The sequence below is a fragment of the Monodon monoceros genome, unplaced genomic scaffold (genome assembly GCF_005190385.1).
Source record: "Monodon monoceros isolate NGI ecotype Baffin Bay Population unplaced genomic scaffold, NGI_Narwhal_1 Super_Scaffold_20, whole genome shotgun sequence".
Classification (NCBI taxonomy): domain Eukaryota; kingdom Metazoa; phylum Chordata; class Mammalia; order Artiodactyla; family Monodontidae; genus Monodon; species Monodon monoceros.
The window spans coordinates 9403558-9425733 of record NW_021703777.1 but is presented as its reverse complement, the minus strand read 5'-3'; the positions used below and the strand labels follow the sequence as shown (position 1 = coordinate 9425733).

The 22176-nt window shown below is 34.0% G+C and overlaps 1 protein-coding gene across 4 annotated transcripts in view; it reads right to left on the bottom strand.

Moving 5' to 3' along the window:
* CCSER1 (coiled-coil serine rich protein 1) overlaps positions 1-22176 on the bottom strand; it is a 1246259-nt gene that overhangs the window by 1122550 nt on the left and 101533 nt on the right. The window lies entirely within an intron of this gene.

Sequence of the window (22176 nt, the reverse complement as noted above, 5' to 3'; positions counted from 1 at the left end):
TGTAAAAGATTGTTCAGTGTGTTTTTAATGAACTTTTTTTAAAGTCCAGTACTCTCCAAATCCCTAGTAGTTTTTTATTGTTTGCCACCATGACTTCCATACCCGATGACATGAATCTACAAAATGGAAGAGAGGTCTCGTGGGCCCTCCCCAATGTTCTTTTTTGAAGTTTGGGTAAAGCGCTACTCCAAGACAAAATCTTTCTCATTCAAAGTCGGTAGGAGGTAGGGACGGTGGGGAGTTTGGACACAAAATGATGTGGAAGTGTTGGATTAATTGGATTCCATGTTTCAAAAACATATATGAGTAGTATCCATATACCTACAAATGTTTTTAATTTGCATTACTCTTAAAAATGGAGGGAGGACTTTTTTACCCATAGGCCATCTTCTCTACTCCCATCACAGCACAGTTCGTGAGACCCAACAATCTGAAAAAATGCACAGATGCCTCCTTCCCTTCAATGTATACTATTGCTTGTCCCTGGGAGTATTTCTGTTGCTCTGACTTAGTGCAAAAGAGGATATTACTACTTCTACTAAGCTGGATTATAGGATAGAAAGAATTTCCCTCATGTTTTGAGCTTGACTTCAGAATGTGTTTTTCAACAAAGAGGCAATGTATATTTGTGAGATAATGAAATATGACAATTGATGTTGCTGTGTTAAATTAACAACATAAATTGATTTTTGTGAGTTAGCATAAAATTCACTACTATAAAATAAAATCTGAAAAGGAAAATGTTTGATCAGATTAAGAACCCCGATTTAAAAATCTGTTTTTTGAACATATAGGTGAAATTATACATACCTGAAATCAACAATGATTTATGAACAATATAGAGGAAATAATTTCATGACTTTTCTAAACCACAAAACAGTCAATTTTAGTTCTCTAATGACAATTAATAGTATTATATTAAGTTCTTTAATGACAATTGTGAAGGAAAGAAAAGGGGAAGGAAAGAAGGGAGGAAGGGAAGGGGAAGAGAGGGAGGATTGATTTTACACTTTAAAAAAAAATCTGTTTCAGTACTTTTATACTGAATCATATAATGTGAAATATGGTAATTTTAAGACGAATGATGATGGCCCTTTTCAGTTTCATTATAATAACTGCTACATTTATTAGAGCTGTGTTTTATCAGGTGATTGCAGTTTTAAATATTTAGCTAAGTTCATAAGTGAAATAATTTAAAGGTGAATGTTAAAAGATCAGGGTCCTAATATCTAGGGCTGCTGAATAGCCAGTGAAGTTAAGTACATTGCTTCCAAATATCTGAAGGCTTACAGCAGAACTAGACCTGTATTTGAAAGGCTAAAAATACTGTAAGATTGCAAAGAAGTATTTAATCAAAGCCTCATCTTGTCAGAACACGGCAGTGCATTTTATTCTACGTATCTATTCAATCAAGAAAATGAAATACAATGATGACAAAATTATTTCTCTTATAGAAGTACTATAAAAGAGATTCTTATCCTTAAGATCATGTAATTAATATTTCATAGAGTAAAACAGCTAGATTCAGCATTAAGTATGAAATGGCCTCTCCTCGCTACGCTCAGAAAGATACATTTGATTCTGAATTAACCCTGAACTTAACCTCAAAGTAGAATATAGAATATCTGATTTTAATTTCTGATAGCTTCTTTCACTGGCATTTTTTTTTAAATAAAGCAATATGGACAGACATGTCTTTAAAATTGTTTGATGTAATCGACTAATAACACATTTTAATTTCTATGTCATTATATTCAAGAAAAAATTATTATTAACCAATCCTAATTTTGTGCTGGTGAAACTTAAACATTTACCACAAATTCACCAGGTTGGTTTTTAAATACTTGATTAATCATGATTGTCTCTAATTTTGATATGCATATATACAAATAAATGTACATATCTGTAAATACAACATAAGTATTATTTAAATGTTAACCTTTCTTCAATGCAGCTTTTTAACATAAATATCCATCTTGAAATCCATTCAAAAAGATAAAGTTTGAAAGATAAAATTAATTACATTATATTGCCCTGGCAGTATGTACAGGTATAACGACTATGTAACAATAACACTAATTTTGGTATAATTACTTTAAGAATTTTAAATGGTCAAATAAGAGATTACAAATCCCTTTCTCCTCATCATAAACCCATAAAGGTCTATCTGTTCACAAAGTTAAAGATTATAAAACATAAGCTATCTGAAATACAGGAATATTCTTTATTAGATGCTATATTTACAGCAAGTATTCTTACTGTCTATAGAGGTGGAGGGGAAATTATATCCTTAATTTAAAATAAGGTGGCTAAACAAGGATATCAGAAAAGGAAAAGAGGTTATGTTTAGTGCGAAAATATAATTTGGAATTTATTAAGGGGACCTCTTTTGTAAAGGAATAAATTCAGAATTAATATACCAACTCAGAGGATGAAAATACAAAAACCTTCAGTTAATAATGATCAAGATAACCTTAATATTCTTGAGAGGAATATTAAGTGCTCAGATAGATACAAATGTCTGATTATCTAGAAATGTTCCAGTGAACTCAGCCATCCCGACCACCACCCGAACTCTGACAGAAGAAATAAAATAAAGTGTGCTAGACAGCTATGTATACATTGAATAGGGCAGATTTGTTAACTAACACCAGATGGAGAAAAAGAAAGTTTAGAAACATACCCCAAAAACTACATACAGCATTCCAGTAAACAGGAAAGTATCACAATATTAAGGATGTTCTTGTTAGTTCTAATCCTGTTAGTTGATGTTGTATGAGGTGACAAAATGACCCTAATATGAACATATTCTGTAATAAACTAATCTTTTGTAAAATTAGTAGTCAACTAAATTTCCCATCTCAGTTAATACCATAATGATCCCCAGAAATCATGTCAATGTTTTCAGGAATTAGGCTTTTATTGTAAACAACGAAAAATGCAATGCAAACAAAATGCAATAAATTCCAAAGTGAAAGTGCAGAGCATGCAAAAATTGTAGGATTCCACTGAATTCATGAAAGTGAGGTAGAAAACCACTCAAAACACACACAAAGCCATTGACAAATTAGAACTGTAAGACATAGACTTATGGAAAAAGAAAAAATTGAAAAGAATAGCTAGAGATTTCTTTTTGTACAACAAAAAATCATTCTTTGAATATCACAGATGATGTCCTTGAAGAAACTGATGAAGCCCTGAAGTATTTTTTTAATAAGAGATCCTCTTTATGACGGTGGTCAGAAAGTCAGTGTGAATTGAAAGCTGTTGCATATTCCTATTTTATCTTTATGTCTGCAAAACTGCTTCCCCAAATTAACACGACCATTCTTTACCTATTCCTTGTATTGAAACCATCATTGCAATCATCAACTAAAATAAATTTATATTTCATTTTTTTCAGACAAATTCCTAAATGTTTCTTTTTCATCCTAAATATTCACCATGAATTTTGGCTCTCCATTTTGGATGTATTTCTCTTAGCTGGCTTTTAATTTTTTTTTCTGAGTCAACCACCTGTACCAGAACCAGTTGTAAGATTAAATGTTTCCTTAAAGAGATACATTTTAGTGAATTTACAAGAAAAAACACATATAGTGTTAAAACACCTCATTTTTCTGTGAAACTATACTCACAACTATGGCCAAACTCCGATTTAGTAACTATCATCACTTGCCAAGACAACGCAAATGTCTACAACTGACTCCCTGCTTCTGCCACTGTCCCTCCACACACAAACATTTCTGAATATTGAAGACAACTTTTTCTTATTTATTTAAAAATATCTTTATCATCCCCTCACTTAAAGTTTTTGAAAGACTCACTATTATACTTAGATTTAAATTCAAATAAATTACGTATTTTTGCCAAAGTCCTACCTCTTTGATCTTACAGTAGGTTATCCTCCTTGCTAGCTCTGTCTTAGCCACATTAGCCTTTTTTTCTCTTTATTGACCGTAGAAAGATATGAGCGCCTTAGGGCCATTTACTCTTGCCAACCCAGGAAACCCCTGCTCCCTCATTTGTGTACGGCTGGCTCCTTCATGTTATTCAGATCTTATTTCAAATTCCACCTTCTCATTGAGACATCCAGATCAGTCTCTATATTCAACTGTTTAGTTCTTCTACCTCATCACCCTGTTTAAGCACATCTCCAGCCAGTCCCCACATGCCTACTTCACTGCACTCATTCACCTCTCAAACCTCCTTCCTAACCTATTTGCTTACTTGCCTACTGGCTGCCTCTCCAGATAGGAGTGTGGGTTCCACGTGGGCAGTGACTTCATCTGTCTTGCTCTCTACTGTACCCTAGCACCCAGAACAATACCCAAATTACAGTAAGCATTAAAAAATATTTGTTTAAAAGATGAATAAATGAAATGGAAAATCATTTAAAATTATCTCTAATGTTTTCATTAGAAGTACATGTCCAAAGAGTAAACAATTATGAGCGACAAGCATTTTCTTGCCCACAGATTAATAATTCATTTTGTTCGTTTAGAGACATTTGAGTTCCCACCTAGGAACATAACTCCTTTCTTCATATGCTTCTATAATTTCAGGGTTAACATTACAAGACGTTTTCTGTGATCTCTCAAGAGTGATCTCAAAAATTTCTATAACCCAAGAAAACTGTACTATCTTAAAAAGTCATAAAAACCATTCAAAACAGGGTGAAAGGAGGATTCTGAAGAGACAGAAGTGAGCCCTTAACATCTGAGTTCAGTTTAATGTTACCCCAGGATCTCTGACAACAATTTGAAATTACATCAGATAAACATTAAAACCAAAATGATCCCAAGCTTAACATCGTAATTAATTTTATTCCATCATCCAATTTGTGAGAAATGAAGATATTTTTCTGATGTTCTATGACCCATCTGCTTTTAAAAATGTAAAACAGAAAAAAAGATAAATTGAAAAAACAAAAAGATTTTGGTCTTATCTGTTATAAAATATAACTTGTATTTATTAGTCAAAATATGAATCTGCTTTCCAAATATATTTATATAATTCATTCTATTGTTTTTAATCTATCTACATCAATTTTATTTCCCTAAAAACATTTCCTTAAAATGTTAGGGTATGGTTCACATGATGAAATACTTTCATTACAATGAATGGTCCAAATAAGCTTATTCCAGAGGCAAGAAATTCATACAGAAACAAAGAAATCACTAATCTATAGTTTGGAAATTCCTAAGAGTTCATCTTATCCCATATGTGTAACTGAAGACCCAGGGGGCTCAAGTTACACTAAAATTATAAAAATTTCTTTAAACAAAGACTTTTGATATGCAAATCTCCTCAGAAGCTCTCAATAATCACCAGAAATTTCCTATTGCTCCAATAATTCTAAAGAATGATTCTACTCTTTCTCATAGTGTATCAAGAGATAGACTTATTCATACAATATCTTAAATATGTTAAAAGTGTGGAAAGATAAAACGAAAATCTCCATCTAGCTAAAAAAGGCACCACACCAATAATTTATATCCTATTAAACTAAACCTATATAAAAACCACATAGTAATAACATGACAGTAGATTGTTCTTTAAAAATCCACCAACACCTATTTCAGGGAATAAAGTCATGTCTAACCATTATACATTAGCCTGGGCACATCAGGCTTTCTCTTAAGTTTGAGAAGCATATTCAGTGTATTATATGTCTAAGAATGTTTAAGACAAAATATGTAGCTATTCTATTATACTATGATTTAAAAGGCACCCATTAATCAAGGATCAAATATTATAATACCATACCAGTTTGTATAGATATGAAGTATTTCTCAATTAAATAATTTAGATATTGGATCGGCTAAATTGTGCTAGAGACACACAATTGACATTTTAAGCATCGAGAAAGATTATGGAACTATTTCATGACAAACTTTCAAGTGCCAAAAACGTACTGCAGGCTTCCCTGGTGGCGCAGTGGTTGAGAGTCCGCCTGCCGATGCAGGGGACATGGGTTCGTGCCCCGGTCTGGGAAGATCCCACATGCCGCGGAGCGGCTGGGCCCGTGAGCCATGGCCGCTGAGCCTGCGCATCCGGAGCCCGTGCTCCGCAACAGTGAGAGGCCCGCGTGTCGCAAAAAAAAAAAACCCAACAACAACGTACTGCATAAGTATACACTACAATCCCACTGAGTAAAACATGGTATGTGTATGTGGGGCAACCATATAGGTGTTCCACTCAGATCTTCCTTCAGGAAAATCAGCTGTGGGGAGCATACATGATTGACAGCCTCCAGTTGCTGTACTTTGAGATCCGTCATAGTATTCATTTTGAGGCCACACTTCCCCAGTCTGCTCCCAGTCAATGACTGAACACAAAGGGGCTCCTAGAATCAGGTCATTCTTATCAAGCATGACATTCCTATTTGGGGCAACTTTTGCTTGAGGAATACCCACTGGACTGGCTGAGACTTTTTCAAATGATTCTGCTATCTGAGGTTCTTCCTACCCAATTCTCCCTCCCCTCTCTTCTTACACAGATGTCAGATCTTCATTGTGGTCTGAAGGCTCTCCAAGACTACTTCTGCTCCCTCCCCTTTATTTTTCACAGGTGTTTCCTCCATTAAACCTCTTGCACATCTAGTTTCATTCTGATGTCTGCTTCTTGGGGGACCCAAACTAACATAGTATATAGGCTTAATTTTATTTCTATATAAAAAAGGCTAGAAAGAAATCTATCAAACCATTATAACTGTTTATCTCTGAGGAATGTAAATATCAAAGAGAAACATTTAATTTTTTAAATGTTTTAAATGTTTTAAATTAATTTTTTAAATGTTTTAAATATTTTAAGTCACCACACTTTTCAAAAACTCTTTAAATTCTTTTTTTATAAGTATTTCACTTTGATAAATTTTTAAATGAATAAATCATTTACTAATAATTATTTTTTGTGACATCATTTCAGTGGCCATCAAATACAGACTGAAGTGTTTGACTCATTATTCTATAAATACTATAATACATTTACTGGTTACAAACTCTGTATCCTCTTACCATCAATCTTAAGCCTTAATGTCAAGATCATCTCCCTTCAAATAACTGTAGTTAGCAGAAAATTAAGCAGTATAATGGTCAATCTTATGTGTCAACTTCACTGGGCCACAAGCTGCCCAGATATTTGGTGGACCTCGTCAAATCTGGTGAAGGCCTGAACAGAGCAAAAGGCTGAGTAAGGGAGAATTTGCTCCCTCTCTGCCTCACTGTCTTCAGTAGGGATATCAGTCTTCTCCTGCCTTTGGACTTAGACTCAAACTGGAACTTACACCATTGACTCTCCTGGGTGTCTAGCTTGCCAACTTCAGATCTTGGGATTCCCTCTGCCTCCATAACTCCATGAGTCAATTCCTTAGAGTAAATCTTCTTATACAGATATAGATATAGGTATATATTATATATCTATTGAAGGCTTTTGGCATTCCTTATTTTAAAATTAATAAAATATTCACACATAGTAAGAATCATACATCATGATCAACTGGGATTTATTCCAGGGTTGCAAGAATGGTTCAATATTTGCAAACCCAGCAATGTGATACATCTTATTAACAAAAGAAAGGATAAAAATTACATGATCATCTTAATAGACACCAAAAAAGCATTTGACAAAATTCAACATCCATTCATGATAAAAAAATTAATTGTCATCAAAGTTGGTAAGAGGGAACAAATCTCAACATAATAAATGCTATTTATGACAAAGCCACAGCTAACACTATACTCAACAGCGATACAGCTTTTAATCAGGAATAAGACAAAGATGTCCATTCTCTCCACTTCTATTTAACGTAGTATTGAAAGTCCTAGCTACAGCAATCAAAGAAATAAAAGTCATCCAACTTGGTAGGCAAGAAGTGAAACTGTCATTATCTGCAGATAACATAGTACTACATATAGACAATCCTAGTTACCACCAAAAAATGATTAGAATAAATGAATTCAGTACAGTTGCAGGGCACAAGATTACTATACAGAAATCTCTTGCTTTTCTATTCACTAATTAAGAACTATCAGAAAGAGAAATTAAGGAAACAATTCCACCAAAAGGAATAAAATACCTAGGAATAAACTTAACTAAGGAAGTGAAAGACCTATACTCTGAAAACTATAAAACATTGATAAAGGAATTTGAAAAGGGTACAAAGAAATGGAAAGACATCCCCTGCTCTTGGATTGGAAGAGTTAATATTGTTAAAATGGTCATACTACCCAAAGCAATCTACAGATTTGATGAAATCCCTATCAAAATATCCATGACATTTATCACAGAGCTAGGACATATAATCCTAAAATTCGTATGGAACCACAAAAGACCCTGAATTGCCAAAGCAATCTTGAGAATAGCCAGGACATGGAAGCAACCTAAGTGTCCATCATCAGATGAATGGATAAAGAAGATGTGGCACATATATACAATGGAATATTACTCAGCCATAAAAAGAAACGAAATTGAGTTATTTGTAGTGAGGTGGATGGACCTAGAGTCTGTCATACAGAGTGAAGTAAGTCAGAAAAAGAAAAACAAATACCATATGCTAACACATATATATGGAATCTAAGAAAAAAAAAAAAGGTCATGAAGAGCCTAGGGGTAAGACGGGAATAAAGACACAGACCTACTAGAGAATGGGCTTGAGGATATGGGTGGGGGGAACGGTAAACTGTGACAAAGTGAGAGAGTGGCATGGACATATATACACTACCAAACATAAAATAGATAGTTAGTTGGAAGCAGCCACATAGCACAGGGAGATCAGCTCAGTGGTTTGTGACCACCTAGAGGGGTGGGATAGGGAGGGTGGGAGGGAGGGAGACGCAAGAGGGAAGAGATATGGGAACATATGTATATGTATAATTGATTCACTTTGTTATAAAGACGAAACTAACACACCATTGTAAAGCAATTATACTGCAATAAAGATGTTAAAAAAATAATAAAATAAAGAACAAAGGAGGAGGTATCATGCTCCCTGACTTCAGACTAAACTACAAAACTACAGTAATCCAAACAGCATCACTGGAACAGAATAGAGTCCAAAAATAAATTCATGCAGTTATGGTTAATTAATCTACAAAAAGGCAAGAATATATAAAGAAAAGACAGTCTCTTCAATAAGTGATGGTGAAAATACTGTACAGCTACATGTAAAAGAATGAGGTAAGAACATTTCCGCACATCATATACAAAGAAATAAGCTCAAAATGGATTAAATACCTAAATGTAAGACCTGAAACTATAAAATTCCCAGAAGAGAACATAGGCAGAACTGTCTTTGACATAAATTGTAAAAATATTTTTTTGGATCTGGCAAAAGAAATAAAACAAATGGGACCTAATAAAACTTAAAAGTCTTTGCAAAGCAAACTATCTATGAAGCAAAAAGAACAAACAAAAGGAAGACATGGTATATATATACAAGGGAATATTACTCAGCAATATAAAAATAGAATTCTGCCATTTGCAGCAATGTGGATGGACCTAGAGAGTACTATGCTTAGTGAAATAAGTCAGACAGAGAAAGACAAATACTCTATGTTATCACTTGCATGTGGAATCTAAAATATAAAATGAACGTATATAACAAAACAGAAACAGACTCACATATACAGAGAAGCAAGTAGTGGTTAGTTACCACTGGGGAGAGGAAAGTGAGGAGGTACCACACAAGGGTATGGCATTAAGAGACACAAACTACTATGTATAAAATAAATAAGCAACAAAGATATATTGTACACCACAGGGAAATATAGCCATTATTTTGTAATAATTTTAAATGGAGTATAATCTATAAAAATATCGAGTCACTATGCTGTGCACCTGAAACTAATATAATACTGTAAATTGACTATACTTCAATAAAAAAATAAAGAAAAGAAAAAAGCTGGACATTCTAAAAAGTTTTTTTTATAAAATAAAATTTTCATAGCTGTATCTATCCTAAATTCAGTGTTTATATATTCGATTTGCTTAAAATGTAGTATGGGTATAGGCCTCCACATTTATCTATAATCTCTTTAGATTTATTTATTTAATTACCTATCTATACTATTCGTTTTTTTTTTCTAAGCACCCAGACTAACAGAAACTCTGTTATCCAGCCCAGAATGAATCTCCCTTTTCCACCACCATAACCAACATAAATCTCTGCTTGTTTGCTTCTTAATAAACATTGACTGAGTGGCCATTATGTGTCATGTTTTAAAAATTAAAAGCAAACCATACAGGGTCCCTGTCCTTCATTTGCTAAAATCATGTTAATTTTCAAGTAAGTTTTATACCCACTATTAATACCACCACTATTTTCTACAACAATAAATAAATAAAACTATTACTGATCCACTTTTTGTTCGTACTGTATACTAATCCACCACAGCAATCTCAAGGTGAGCTACATAAATTTATTTCTTATGACTCATCTTACTGGATCTTAGTTTCTCATCCTTAATATAGAGTTAATAATAACTACCTCCAGAAAAGCACTCTGACGACAGCTTATTCAAAGAGCCTGCAATGCCAAGCATTCAGTAAACATTTTAGGATGTGACTGGGACTACTGGAAACAGCAATAACTTTGGGACAAATGGGCACAATTCAGTTCAAATATTTGTAAACTATGTAGCCAAATGCACATTTTTAATGTAGCCAAAGCACAGCCTCTCTTACTGTAAGTTTCTTTATCTGTAAAACTGGAGGCAGTAATGCCCACCCCAGAGAATTTTACCATGGGTTAAATGAGGTAACATGCGTAAGGCATTAGAATAATACCTGGCACACCATGCTTTGGATCTCGTTCTTTTAGCCTTCTGCATCTTAACTATCTTGTCCCTTATGTATTTTTGCAATTATAGAATGGGTCAGATCACGAAGACTGTTGGAAATTTCTATGACTTTAGGAATGGCCTCCTCCAGTGCTTTTAAGAGCTAAGTTAAAAGAACAGAGAGAACTTCAGTTGGAACTGGAACAGTGTCGATAAACATAATTTTCAAATCCATGGAAGCTAGGGATAAACTATAAAAGAAAAACATTTACATAATTTTATGTATTATTTCTGTGGCAGAATAAGAGTGAGAAATCTGGAGTTAGGCTGCTGAGGTAAATACCACAGTCCCATCATTTAACTAGCTATAAAATTTAGATAAGTTACATAAACATGCAGAGTTTCAGTTTCTTCTTCTATAAAATGAATGAGTTCCTACCTACTGGACAACATTACACGTTTGAAGTGAACAGTATCTGAAACACAGAAAGCAAATGTTAGATATCATAACTTGTACATTGGCTATTAGCTATCTATTTTCTAAAGACTTCTCTTGCTTCAACTGGGTGATAGGCAACTTTTACACTTCTTTGGGTGATAGTCAACAGTTAAAATTTCAGTGTAGTATAATGCATTTAAAGGCTGCACATCTGTAATCAGATTCTGAAAGCTTATTCTAGGAATAAACATCTGAAATTGTTAGAACATCCAAATGCTAAGGTTGCAAAATATTTTTGTAAATGTCAAAATTTTGCATTTATCATTGTTGATTTGTACACTAAATATTTAGAATTACTATCCTTATGTTTGAGATGCCCTAATTTTTTATAGCCTGTATTACTACAAATTGATTCAAATTTATGGACAGTAGAGCAGAGAGGATAAAGATGCAAAAAGATAGGCAAAAATGGCTTGATACTATGAATAATTCCAATTATCAAACATTAACTATTGTTCAGATTCCATGGTCACCAAGCAACCTTCTAATTACGATTTTGCTTCCCATGTAGATCTCTCTAATGAGAAAAATATATGATGATCATGCTGATTCAAATAGTCCTGTCTATGTAATCATTATAATCTTCTTTGTAAATTAGTAATTGGAATTCTGGTGGTATTTTAATGAGGAGTGGGAGATAGTGTTTATTAAAGTATTGTTACTTTTTGATGAAAAGCACTAGAGTAGATTTTTCTTTGAAAAACTCTATCATTTCACTGAAAAAGAGGGCGCTTACTAGTAGAGGCAGAAAAAGTACAGGTAGGAAAAATATGTTCATAAAAAGGAATATATGTATCAACATATACTTTTTTATAAACATATACAAATTTTTGTAAATGAAAGTAAATGTTAAGAACACTAAAGGAGGAATCTACTGAAGGAACTCTGGGGATTCCTTATTTTAAAAATTAATAAATTTTTCATAAATGTATCTATTCTAATTCCATTTTTACGCATTTGCTTTGCTTGAAACGTAGTATGCATATAGACCTCCACATCTTATCTATAAGCTACATTTCAGGACTTCATAAGGGTACCAAGTAACATTCAGTTAAATATGTTCATGTTAGACTCCTGTGGATACTGATCCTTTAAAAAAAAAACAAAACAAAAAATAAAACATTATACAGATTAGCGTATCCAACTTTGTTTTTCATAGAAAAGAGTTGGGCTAGGTTAATCAGAACTTCCCAAAATCTAGATCAGATTTTCGCTTCTCATACACCTTTGGTAATCATCACCAAGCAACAATAAACACTTCAGCTCCCTAAAAGTGTTTTGTAAATCCAAAGAATACATAATGTATATTGAATCTCTGTGAAAGTCCTTGGTTTTTCACACCCAACCAAAGTCTCATCAACTTGAATATTTCAACTTCACAACGATCATTTGTAGAGAGCATACAATGCGAAAAAGGATAAAAACTGACCTGACAGTACACTTCCAGAATGCGGGTGTAAGCTCCATGGACCCTCTCCCCAGTGAAAGAATCATACAGTGAAAATCAAGTAAAGCAACCACTTAAAAAATCAGGAAATTGTCCTAAGGATATGCAACATGAGAAACATTTATTCAACAAAATCTAACAAATCTCAATAAAAACAGTGAGAGTCTGTGGCATCTGAGCCACAACCCACTCCCCCCCTAGCCAGCTCAGCCTGATGGAAGGTCTATTACAAGCATGTGCAGCCAAGAACACATGGCTCACTCTCCTCTCAGATCCTGTCTAGGGCTATGGCTTCTCCCCAGGAAGAGCAGGTCCCCAGCATTCCTCATTCTGCCCAGCTCTGTGTTGCCATAGTAAAAACAACCAAATGTCCTGGGCTCCCTTCACTCAGATCCCACTCATAGGGTGGAAGACTACCCTAGGTGCAACTGGATGATTATTCTTGGCCCTGATCACCCTGTATAAGCAAGTTCCTAGGTGTAGATTCAAGATCAAGACAAGAACAAGAGCTACCAGACTCACCAAGTACCAAATTCATTATAGCAAAGATGTCATTCCAAGAGAAGTGGGCCACTACCCCATCCTGACTTCTAGAGCACTTATGCAGCGGTTCTTCCTAGAAGGAGAGGCAAGCCATAAACTGAATATCCCACAGGCCTTCTGAAGGGGGCTGACTTTATTTGGGTCAGAGCATGGGAAGTGCAAGTGTAAGGATACTATTGAAAAGAATGAGGATTTTACAGTGAGAAACAAGAGGAGACTGGTAGCTCTATGAGAGCAAGAAGGATAACAGTAGAAAAGCTAGAAGTTTTAATAGAGAGAACCAGGGGAAAATGCAGCTGAAGAGAGCACTCCTAGGGTAGGAGTAAGTCTCCAAGTCTAGTCTCAAGGAACACATCTGCAAAGTGGCCCAAATTTAATTGGATTAGACTGTAGAGCAATCTATGCCCCTAGGCATTGTTGAAAACAATAGAGCAATCAGCTAGCAATTAGTAGAGACTAACAGCTAGGATTGATACCAATAGAAACAGACCAGCTAAAAATTTAACAGGGAAAGCAGAGTAAGAGACAGCCAAAAAGAGACTGACTAAAGCCACTGCCACCTCTTGGACAGGTCAGGGTGACTGTGAACATTCCCAAGACTGTGCCTCTAAAGAATTACATCAGAGGCTACACACTATGAGGGAGATGGACTTTATTAAAATAGTCAGGCAAAATCACTAAACAAATAAAAAAGCAAACAACAACAAGCACGGGAAAATCTTGAAAGCAACAAGAGGAAAATAATTTGTCACATACAAGGGAACCCCAATAAGAACAACACCTGGAGTTTCATCAAAAACAATGGAGAACATAAAGCAGTGAGATTCTTCAAAGCGCTAAAAGGAAAAAAAACGTCAGTTAAGAATCTCATATTCAGAAAATAATCTTTCAAAAATGAAGACAAAGACATTCTCAAACCCACAAACATTGAGAGAATTCATTGCTAGTACATCCACCTTTCAGGAAATGTGAAAGGAAGTTCTTAAGGCTGAAAGCACGTGGCAACCAAAAGTAATTTAAACCCATACCAAAAAACAAAGTATGTCAGTAAAGGTAATTAGAAAACTATAAAAGGCTATATAATTGCATCCTCTCCTTTCTTTTCTTAACTGTTAGCAATTGTATGAAACAATATGTATATAATTATATTGTTGGGCATATAACTTGTAGGAATGTAAGACATTTATAAGAGCACAACGCAAGTCAGGAGGAGCAAAGCTGTGTTGGAGTAAAAAATGACACCAGGTGGTAGAGTGAGTCTAGGAAAAAATGAAGAGAAGCAGAAGTGGTACATGAAAAGATTAACATAGCAAACACTACAAATATATACTTACTCTGCTTTATTCTCTCAGCTTTCTTAGAAGACATAATAGTATCTAAGCTAATAACTGTAACATGACATTTTCTGGTTTGTAACATAGACTCTCTTGTGTCTCTATATCTATCCCTGACTGCTCGCTCTCCCCCTCTCTCTCTCTGTGTATATATCCATGTAAAATAATATCACAAAAGGGGAAGTAAATACAGAGCTTTATAGGAGTAACATCTCTAGAACTCTCATTAGAATTATATTAGTATAAATCTGAGGTTGATTCTAATAAACTATGATGTATACTATAAGCCCTAACACAACCACTAAGAAAATAACTATTATATATTAATGTGTGTATAAAACATAAAATTAAATGGCAGACATAAATCCAACCAAACCAACTACATTCCTAAATAACCAATGGATCAAAAAATAAAAAAAAAATCAAAAGGGAAATCAGAAAATGCTTTGAGATAAATGAAGAATAAACAAATTATAAGATGCAGCATAAGGAATGCATTGAAGGATGTTTATAGCTATAAACACATTACAATTGAAAAAATATTTCAAATGAATAGCATCACATTTCACCTAAGGACAATGGCAAGAAAAGGCAAATGAAATCTAACACATGCATAATAAAGAAAATAATAAAGATTAATGTGCTAGCTACTGAAATAAGAAATAGAAAAACAATGCAGAAAATCAACAAAATTTTAAAAAATTAACAAAACTTCAAGACTGACCAAGAAAAAAGAGGGAAGACTCAAATTATTAAAATAAAAAATCTAAGAGAGAAAATCAATACCAACTTACAGAAGTAAAACTAATTATAAGAAATACCATGAGCAACTATATGCCAACAAATTACATAACTCAGATGAAATGGACAGATTCTCAAGAGGTGCAAACTACCAAAACTGACTTAAGAGTAAACAGAAAATCTAACCAGACCTACCAGAAAGATCATTAGACATTTTAAATCTTCCCAGAAAGAAAAGACCACAGCAAGATGGCTTCACTGGTGAATTTTACTAAATATTTATAAAAGAATTAATACAAATTATTTGCTAACTTCCAAAAAATAGGAAATGCTTCCCAAATTATTCTATGAGGCCAATATTAACCAATACCAAAACCAGGCAAGAGCATGGGAAAGAACACTGAAGACCAATATTTATTATGAATTTACACACAATATCCTCCATAAAATCCTAGAAAACATAATAAAAAGGTCATACACCATGACAAATGGATTATTTCAAGGAATGCAAGGTTGGTTTAAAATCCAAAAATCAATCATTGTAATACACAATATCAACAGAATTAAGAACAAAAACCACATAATTATCTCATACATGCACCAAAAGCATGTGATAAATTCCAACATACTTCCATGGTAAAAATTCTCAACAAACTAAGAATACGAGGAAAGCCTCAATCTGATAAAGGACACATATGAAAAATTCATGGTTATCATCATACTTAGTGGTTAAAGTTTAAATGCCTTCTCTCTGAACTTAGGAAAAAATAGGGATGCCCATTCTCACCATGTCTATTCAACACTGTACTGGAGGTTCTAGACAGGACAAATAGGGGGAAAAGGCATCCAATTGGAAAGGAAGAACTAAATCTCTATTTGCAGATGACATGATCTTGCATATAGAAAATCCTAAGGAATAAAGACACACACACACACACACACGTAATAGTGGTATGCTTTCCTTATTGAGCACGACAAGTAGGAAGATTCAATTGTTATAAAGATCAACCTCTCCCACTAACCTTTCCTCTATCTCTCCAGTTTCCCTGATAGGTTATGTAATGGGTTATATAGGCTGTAAATACAGACTATACTATTATGAGAAATTAGAAAGAAGTACACTATGTCTTTTCCACAGAATGATGCTTTCATTTTCCTAAAATAGTAACCTAGACATGTATTACCACAGTCAGGAGCTCAAGAAAAGTAACTAGGAATTTAAAATTTCTACAAGTCAGTCAGACAATGGTAAAGAAAGAGTTCATCTGAATCTAACCTCAGCCAGATCCAGGTAGAAGACAAGATCCAGCAGAGTGGGACCTGAGAGTCAGTGGGTATTTAATGTCAACATATGCGAGAGTTAAGTAGGGACCTGAGCAGAAGATTAGTGTTAAGTGCCCGAGGTTTCTAAGTTCTCTGCTTACTGATCAGTAAATTACCAATTGTGTCATGATTCTGAAATAAAATCTGTAGTGCAGGACCAGAAAAGCAAAACCCAATTAGGAAGCAGGAATGAAAGAACAGTCAAGTGACATGAAGAATCCATTTTGTGATGTTAGCACCAACAACTGTTTGTTTAAGCTCAGCTCTTAAACAAATGGAACACATTCAGTCATTCCATATGTATTTACTAAGAATCTATTATGTATCAGGCCCTAGGAAAATAATGTTATGCAAGAGACAAAGTCCTTCTACCAGTGTTATATGTAACTGTTTCTAAAGTCCATTCATCAATTTACCATATTTTTCACTTTCTTTTTTTATCAGTTACACTGTTATTTTACTTTATTTTATTTTATTTACATGTATGTATCTAGTCTTTTTCAAATTCTTTTTCCATTTAGGTTATTACAGAGTATTGAGCAGAGTTCCCTTGTTGGTTATCTATTTTTAAATATAGCAGTGTGTACAGGTCAATCCCAAACTGCCAATCTGTCCCTCCTCCTCACCCTTTCTCCCTGGTAACCATAAGTTCATTCTCTAAGTCTATGAGTCTGTTTCTGTTTTGTAAATAACTTTGCATCATATTGTTTCCCTTCCCCATACAAGCAATATCATATACTTGTCTTTCTCTGTCTGACTTACTTCACTTAGTATGATAGTCTCCAGGTCCATCCATGTTGCTGCAAATGGCATTATTTCATTCTTTTTAATGGCTGGGTAATATTTCATTCTATATATGTACCACTTCTTTACCCATTCTTCTGTCGATGGACATTTAGTCGCTTGCATGTCTTGGCTATTGTAAACAGCACTGCAATGCAGACTGGGGTACATGTACCCTTTTGAGCCATGGTTTTCTCTGGAATATGCCCAGGAGTGGGATTGCTGGATCATATGGTAGCTCTATGCTGTTTCCTAAGGAACCTCCATACTGTTCTCCATAGTGGCTGCACCAATTTGCATTCCCACCAAGAGTGTAGGAGAGTTCCCTTTTCTCCACTCCCTCGCCAGCATTTATTGTTCGTAGACTTTTTGACGATGGCCATTCTGACTGGTGTGAGATGATATCTCATTGTAGTTTTGATTTGCATTTCTCTAATAGTTAATGATGTTGAGCATCTTTTCATGTGCCTCTTGGCCATCTGTATGTCTTCTTTGGAGAAATGTCTATTTAGGTCTTCTGCCTATTCTTTGATTGGGTTGTTTGTTTGTTTTGATGTCGAGCTGCATGAGTTGTTTGTAAATTTTGCAGCTTAATTCCTTGTCAGTCACATCATTTGCAAATATTTTTTCCCATTCTGTGGGCTGTCTTTTCAGTTTGTTTATGGTTTCCTTCGCTGTGCAAAAGCTTTTGAGTTTGATTAGGTCCCATTTGTTTACTTTTGTTTTATTTATGTTTGTTTTATTTTTGTTTCCCTTACTCTAGGAGATTTCCTTGGATCCAAAAAGATATTGCTGTGATTATGTCAAAGAGTGTTCTGCCTATATTTTCCTCTAAGAGTTTTAGAGAAGAAAAACATTTCTGGTCTTACATTTAGGTCTTTAACCCATTTTGAGTTTATTTTTGTGTATGGTGTTAAACAATTTTCTAACTTCCCCTTTTTTACATGTAGCTGTCCAGTTTTCCCAGCACCATTTATTGAAGACTGTCTTTTCTCCACTGTATATTCTTGCCTCCTTTGTCATAGACTGGCCATAGATGTGTGGGCTTATTTCTGAGATTTTATCCTGTTCCATTGATCTATATTTCTGTTTTTCTGCCAGTACCATACTGTTTTGATTACTGTAACTTTATAGTATAGTCTGAAGTCAGGGAGCCTTATTTCTCTCCCATGCCATTTTTCTTTCTCAAGATTGCTTGGCTATTTGGGGTCTTTTGTGTTTCCACACAAATTTTAAGATTTTTTGTTCTAGTCCTGTGAAAAATGCCGTAGGTAATTTGATAGGGATTGCACTGAATCTGTAGATTGCCTTGGGTAGTATAGTCACTTTGACAATACTGATTCTTCCAATCCAAGAACATGGTATATCTTTCCATCTTTTTGTGTGTCTTCTTCTGTTTCCTTCATCAGTGTCATAGTTTTCCGAGTACAGGTCGTTTGTCTCCTTAGGTAGGTTTATTCTTAGGTATTTTACTCTTTTTGATGCAATGATAAATAGGATTGTTTCTTTAATTTCTCTTTCTGGTCTTTCGTTAGTATATAGAAATGCAACAGATTTCTGTGTATTAATTTTGTATCCTGCAACTTTACCAAATTCATTGTTGAGCTCTAGTAGTTTTCTGGTGGCATCTTTAGGATTTTCTATGTATAGTACCATGTCATCTGCAAACAGTGAGTTTTACCTCTTCTTTTCCATCTGGATTCCTTTTATTTCTTTTTCTTCTCTATCATGGCTAGGACTTCCAAAACTATGTTGAATAAAAGTGGCGAGAGTGGACATCCTTGTCTTGCTCCTGATCTTAGAGCAAGTGCTTTGAGCTTTTCACCATTGAGAATGATTTTTGCTGTGGGTTTGTCATATATGGCCTTTACTGTGTTGAGGTATGTTCCCTCTGTGCCCACTTTCTGGAGATTTTTTATTATAAAAGGATGTTGAGTTTTGTCAGAAGCTTTTTCTACATCTATTGAAATGATCACATGGTTTTTATTCTTCAGTTTGTTGATGTGGTGTATCACACTGGTTGCTTCACAGATATTGAAAAATCCTTGCATCCCTGAGATAAATCCCACTTGATCATGGTTTATGATCCTTCTGATGTATTGTTGGATGTGGTTTGCTAGTATTTTCTTAAGGATTTTTGCATCTATGTTCATCAGTGATATTGGCCTATAATTTTCTTTTTTTGTGGTATCTTTGTCTGGTTTTGGTATCAGGGTGATGGAGGCCTCACAGAATGAGTATGTGAGTATTCCTTCCTCTGAGATTTTTTTGAATAGTTTGAGAAGGATAGGTATTAACCCTTCCCTAAATGTTTGATGGAATTCGCCTGTGAAGCCATCTGGTCCTGGACTTTTATTTGTTGGAAGTTTTTAAATCAGTTTCAATTTCAGTACTTGTGACTGATCAGTTCATATTTTCTGTTTCTTCCTGGTTCATTCTTGGGAGATTGTTCCTTTCTAAGAATTTGTCCATTTCTGCTAGGTTGTCCATTTTTTGGCATATAGTTGCTTCTAGTAGTCTTTTATGATCCTTTGATTTCTGTGATGTCCATTGTAATGTCTCCTTTTTTGTTTCTGATTTTATTGATTTGATCCCTCTCCCCCTTTTTCTTGATGAGTCTGGCTAAAAGTTTATCAATTTTGTTTATCTTCTCAAAGAGCCACCTTTTAGTTTCATTGATCTTTTCTATTGTTTTCGTCATCTCTATTTCATTTATTTCTGCTCTGATCTTTATGATTTATTTCCTCCTACTAACTTTGGGTTTTGCTTGTTCTTTCTCTATTCCTTCAGGTGTAAGGTTAGGTTGTTTATTTGCATATTTTTCACTTTCAACACTTACATACAGAAGAACTATGAGACCTATAAACCTAATCATCAATAAAACAATTAAATATGATTGCCAATTTGTTCAAACTATGTTATGACCTAATATACACCCCGCCAGTATTTCATTTTGGAAATGTAAACAACGAAAATAATTTTTTAAATTTTGTTTTCTCTGTTACATTTTTTGACCAAAAAAATATGTTGGCAGTGTTGGAAATTTTATAGTAAATGACATCCTCTAATACATGATGAGAAACTGCTTCATTCTAAAAATCAGATCAATTATGCTTTCCTTTAAAGCAAGCAAAACATAAATAGGAACCAGATGGTTTCAAAATGAAAGGGGAAAAGACAGTCTATATATTTTTTTTCATATATATATTTCATAGATACTACATATGAAAACTGTACAATCCATTTAGTATCCCCAATATCTCCCTATAAATATGTAATATGTTTATTATATATTTCTAATTTTATATGTTTATCTAGTCTAGATTTACATTTGCTATGATGGTAACTTCCATTCTCTCTTGGGATAAAAACAGATGTTTTCAAAATTCACCATAAATCTGGAGAAGTAGTAATACAAATTTTAAATTACTTTTTAAAGTTATTTTTCAGATTGGAATCCCATTTTTACAACAAATAATTTAATTCTTTGCAAAATTATACTTTAAAATAAAATCTGATGGTGTGAAAAGTGTTAGTTTAGTATTCAGAGCACTCCATTTTTCACAGCAAGTTTTTCTTCAATACTTTTGCTAGGCTATATTTTCTATCTATAATTTCCTGAGATTATTGTGAATTATTATTCAGATAGTAACCAGTATGTATCAACAACTGTAACTAGTTCCTTTACCTTTCCTAGCTCTGTAATAGATCAAAATTTGATAGCACTTTCTTGCCCATTGTTTGCTGAGGCACATATCAATTTTGATAACTAACTCTGGTAATATGCAGTTAAAACATTTATATGTAAACCCAAACTACTGGCTCGTAAAAGTGTTTTCTATATCCAGTATATTCTTTTAGTTTCTAACCTGATTTAGTTTCTGATTAATGATGCATAGATACTTTTTTAAATGCCCCCAAATATACTGTATATTTGGTAGGAAAAAATCAAAAGTTATACTGAATCCTAAATTCATGTTTTTGATGATTTGAGTGTGTGTGTGCATGTGCGTGCGCGCACATGCATGTTGACACAGGTGGGAAAGCTACATTCTTGGCAAAAAAATAAAGCAAGAAAGAGCCATTTTGGCTATGAAAGTTTTATTTATCATCTCCACCATCTGTTTATCCCCCAGACTCCACTGTACCACACATGAATCTTATTTTAAAAAATAAAATATAAATAAAATAAAATAAAATACAAAACACTTCAAAATAGCCCAAGGCTCACTTAACCAATAGGATGCAAAATGTGTAAGCAAATAGAGGTTAGGTTTCACATTCAGATACCAACAAAAATACACACAAGTAAATGAGGGTCAGATAATCACAAACAGGCAAAGAAAAGGACCTAATTAGTAACTTCCCCCATCTTGCCAACCCATATAATTCATATTGCTTCCACTCTGGATCATCCTGGACCCTGTTCTTTGCTATATCTACATACTTTTTTTTTTTTTTTTAACCTCATTTGTTCCCATAGTGATGACTCTCAAAATCTATGTATTCATCCCAGATTGCCTCTAGTACTTCAGACTTATATGTGCAGTGGCCTATTTTAAATCTCTGCAAGAATGTCTATTAAGTATTAGGTTGAACTATAAGAAATTATCACTTTTGACAGTCAAAAATTGAATACAAGTAATTTCACATGGTTCAACCTAATATTTAAACTTAATTTGACCCTAATAAACCGTGACTTTCTCACTCCAACCATCAAATCTGTTC